The sequence below is a fragment of the Capra hircus genome, chromosome 3 (assembly GCF_001704415.2).
Source record: "Capra hircus breed San Clemente chromosome 3, ASM170441v1, whole genome shotgun sequence".
NCBI lineage: Eukaryota > Metazoa > Chordata > Mammalia > Artiodactyla > Bovidae > Capra > Capra hircus.
Window position 1 is genome coordinate 107,929,618 of NC_030810.1, and position 4,379 is coordinate 107,933,996.

Genomic DNA, 4,379 nt, shown 5'->3' on the forward strand with positions numbered 1-4,379 from the left:
GAGGGAGATGGAGGTGACCAGGATGAGATGAGGTGGGATCAAAAGAGGAGAGAGCAAGCTAGCCAGTAATCACTTCCTTATGTGTATTCCACAGTCTGAACCGCTCAGAGATGTTCATGGAGTTACACAGAGACGAGAAGAGTGAGGAAGGAGACAGAGGTGGCCAGGAGGATAAAGGGGGGAATCAATAGGAGAAAGACAGATCCAGCCAGTAATCAGTTCCCTAAGTGTTCTCCACTGTTAGGAACACACAAAGAGATTCACAGAGTTGGGTAGAGAAGAGAAGGGGGAGGGAGGAGATAGAGGTGACCTGGTGGAGAAAAAGGAGAGTCCAAAGGGGGAGAGAGCAGTCAAGGAAGTAATGTCCCTCCCAAGTAAAAATGGGTACTGAAGATTGGGTTCTTAAAGGTACAAAATTGATAACAAACATCAAAAGGTAAAGATTAAAAATCTAGAGTAGAGGTTGGATTTTTTTTTTTTTTTGGAAACTAAACACATTTTAATAGAAAACAAAATACAAAATAACACTTTTCAGAAAACAGAAATATTTAATCCTTTTCCCACAAATTAGAAGTCGCTTCATCCTCAGAGCATAGCTTTCGATGTGTGTGTACGTACTTAAGATTTGTTTCACAGACTGTTCATTAAACTGCTATTGCAAAGCAGGTGGGAGGGATGGTCTCAGGAGGAAAAGATGCTGGAAAAGCCACACCTCAGAATCATTGGGAAATTCAACATTTTTTAATTCTTTCTTTTGACTTTTCACTTCTAATTATTTTCATTTCTTTACCACAATCCGTCCTTTCGGGGAAGAAAATTGTTAACAGAAGTGCAGCCACAAAAAGACTCTTTCTTTCCCACCATTGCTGTAAGAGCCCAAGACTTTCTCAGTCAAATCTGCCCACCCACTTCTAGAAGCATGTCAGCTGGAGTGATCCAACTGTCACCCAGGTATTTTCCCTTTCTCCCAATACACTGTGCGACCAAGTTCTCTGAATTCCCTGAACCTCAAAATTCCAAGTATCACAGCCAGTGCCAGGAGTAAAACCTGAAAGATGAGAGCAGAGAAGGCCCCCTCTGCCAGTGCTAGGTTTCCTCTTCTCAATAATAATTATAATAACAATAATAAAAAATCCTGGTTCTCTGTAATCACAGAAAAGGAAAGACGTTTGCAGGATGATCCTGCCCCCTTTCCTAATTCTCACTCCCACTTTCCTACCTGTATAGAGTCCCTCCCACCCAGTGACCCTGTGGCACTGCTGCCGGGGAGGGTGCCTGGCAAACATCCTCAGGTCAAGTGCAGCCCCAGCGAGGCAAGGGCACCTTGACACCAGAGATAGGGAGAGGCCACACGAGGACACAGTGGGATCTCCGTGATTCCTATCTCATGTTTGCTCCCCATCACCACCCTTCCTGCCCCTATCCTTCCACACTTCAGGGCTAAGTGGAGAGTGGTGGTTTCAGGACATCTGTAGGGCAAGGGGGGGCATGGGGAATCTTTCACAGTCAATCAGTGATTCTGTCTGTCCTAAGACTTGCCATATGGAGCCCTTCCCATGCCCCAGTCTGTCATATCAAAGATCCAAATCAATGTTCCTCATTTTCCTGTGTGATTCCAGTCACCAGCAGGAGGTTGCAGGCCATGAACTGCACACTCAGCACATTACTCATCTGGCCGGTGTAGACGCCCACGAGCCCGCTGGACGAGCGGTCGGTGGGTGTGCTACAGTGCACGCTTCGGATGTCCCAGACAAGCACGGAGTTGTCCATGGACGCGGATGCGACCAGACTGCTGTCTGGGCTGAAGGTGAGGCTGGTGATGTTGTCCGTGTGGCCCCACAGCTCTTTGTAGAGGGTCCTGGATGCCAAGCCCCACAGCTTCAGCCTCTGGTCCTCACCCGCTGATGCCAGGTAATTGCCGTTGGGGGAAAAAGCCAGGAAGAGCACAGGGCCGCGGTGGCTCCTGAAGAGTCTCACTGAGTTCCCCTGCTGAGTGCTCCACAGCCGCACCGTCTTGTCAGTTGAGCCCATGGCTAAGTAGTTTGAATTGGGGTGGAACTTGACGCAGTCCACCTCTGCCAGGTGCCCGGCATAGATTCGCAGTGGGTACGTCCGATCAAATGACCACAGCCAGGCCGTGCTGTCGTGGGACCCGCTGGCGAAGTACAGGCTCTGCGGGCTGATGTCCAGGTCCCACACGGGGTAGGCGTGGCCCTGGTACAGCACGGTGTTGGTGAAGCTGCCCAGGTCCCAGTACCTGATGGAGATGTCCTCAGAGCAGGAGAGTAGCCCCGAGCTGTCCGCGAGGAACCTGGTGCTGTACACTGGCCCGCAGTGTCCCCGCAGGACCTTCATCTCCGTGCCTGCGTTGTCGTCCTCGTCATCCTCCTCCTCTAGGAAATCACAAGCCAAGTGGATGCGGGACACATTTACGTGATGGGGTTCGGACTTTAACTTCTTAGAACGCAGACTCCACAGTTTTATACAGGAGTTGTCAAAGCCTGCTGCGAGCAGCTTGCTATCCGGGGAGACCTCTTCAGTGTTCAGCAGCTGCTCTGTGTTGTAGAAGGCATAGAAGTAGATGGTGGTGAGGGAAGGGGGACTGTCCTTGACACGCTTGATGCTCTCCTGCAGGAGCTCCAGCGCAGCCTCATTCTGCAGGATGGGCGCTGGCATGTCGGAGGGCTCCAGGCCACCACCCTCGCCGCGGGAGGAGCCACCACTGGCGTAGAGCTGGTAGTCTGTCCTCTTGGCGGGCTGCACATCCAGATGGATGTGCCAGGTGAGGATCCTGCACAGCGCGGCATTGTTGTCACTCTGGAGGTAGCAGAGAAGGTAGTTGTAGCTGTCTTCCTGCAGACGAACCACGTACTTGTTGTCCAGGAAGGCTCGCAGCCGGAAGTTAGACAGGATGTCCTGGATGGTCTGAGTGGTCTGGAGCTGCTCGATGACATCCTTCTGGCTGGCGTTCTGCAGAAACATTCCATGGAAGCGGCTGTAAAAGCTTTCCACTGTGCTCTTCGGACTATTCTGGATCAGGTTGAGGTGGAAGTAGACAAAGAGAGGGTAGAGGAGAGGCATCACTTCATGGCTGTGCTGGGAGTCAGAATCAGTGAGAAAATTCCGCAGCCATCCGAACTGTACCTCATATTGCTGGGGCTCTGCCTGGCAAGGGGCTGCGGACACTATGTTCGTACAACCAGATTCGGATTGGACTGTGAGGCTGGCAGCCATCTCCTCGGTGCTCTGCGACAGCCGCAGGCCTTGCTTCAGCCGGCCGTCCACATCCCCATACTGCTGGCGTTTGAGGTAGCAGGACACGACATCTGGATCTGCTCCGTGCGGACCCGTTTCATGACCTATTAGAAAGTTTCTCAGGAATTCTGTTAATCTTATTCCTGGCTGTGCTGGTTCCCCGCGGTTTCGTGTGAACTTTCTCTAGTTGTGACGAGTGGGCTGCTCACTCTCTGGACCTCACAGGTCCTCACGGCAGTGGCCTCTCTCGTCGTGGAGCACCAGCTCTAGGGCATGTGGGCTTCAGTGGCTGTGGCTCTTGGGCTTAGGTGCCCCACGACACGTGGGCACTTCTTGGAGTAGGGACTGAACCCACATTCCCTGCACTGACATGTGGACTCTCAATGGACCACCAGGGACCACCAGTGAAATCCTCTCATGAATTCTTATCAGGGAGGAAATGCAGGGATAATATTCAAACTAATTTGAGGTGGCAATTCAAGCTAGTTTGAAAGTTCCCCTTCAAAAGGACTATCTTCCTTGACTGCTAAATTTATGGTCAAGAAGGACAGAAACTCATTGGACTTCCCTAGTGGTCCAGTGGTTAAGACTATGTGCTCCCAATGCAGGGGGCCCAGGTTTAATCCCTGGTCAGGGAACTAGGGGTTTCCCTGGTGGCTCAGATGGTATAGAGGTTGGATTTTTAAAAATACAATATTAAAGAAAAAAGGTCACAAAAATGAATTATATATATATATATATATATATATATATATATATATATATATATATATATATACATATATGAAGTTTGGAGAAGAAAATGGCAACCCTCTCCAGTATTCTTGCCTGGAAAATCCCATGAACAGAGAATCCTGGTAGGCTACAGTCCATGGGGTCACAAAGAGTCGGTCATGACTGAGCGACTTCACTTTCACTTTTGCTTTAAAAAATAGGGTCTCTTTCTCTCTCTCTCCTTTTTTTTTTGCAAAGTAATAGTAGGTTATAAAAATGAAAATTAAAGAAGTAATCAGTTCAGTTGCTCAGTCGTGTCCGACTCCTTGCGACCCCATGAATCGCAGCACTCCAGGCCTCCCTGTTCATCACCATCTCCCGGAGTTCACTCAGACTCACCTCCATCGAGT

General features: G+C 49.9%; 1 pseudogene; it reads right to left on the reverse strand.

Annotated features, from left to right (window-relative positions):
- Nucleotides 1,575–3,356, reverse strand: LOC102168782 (annotated as a pseudogene).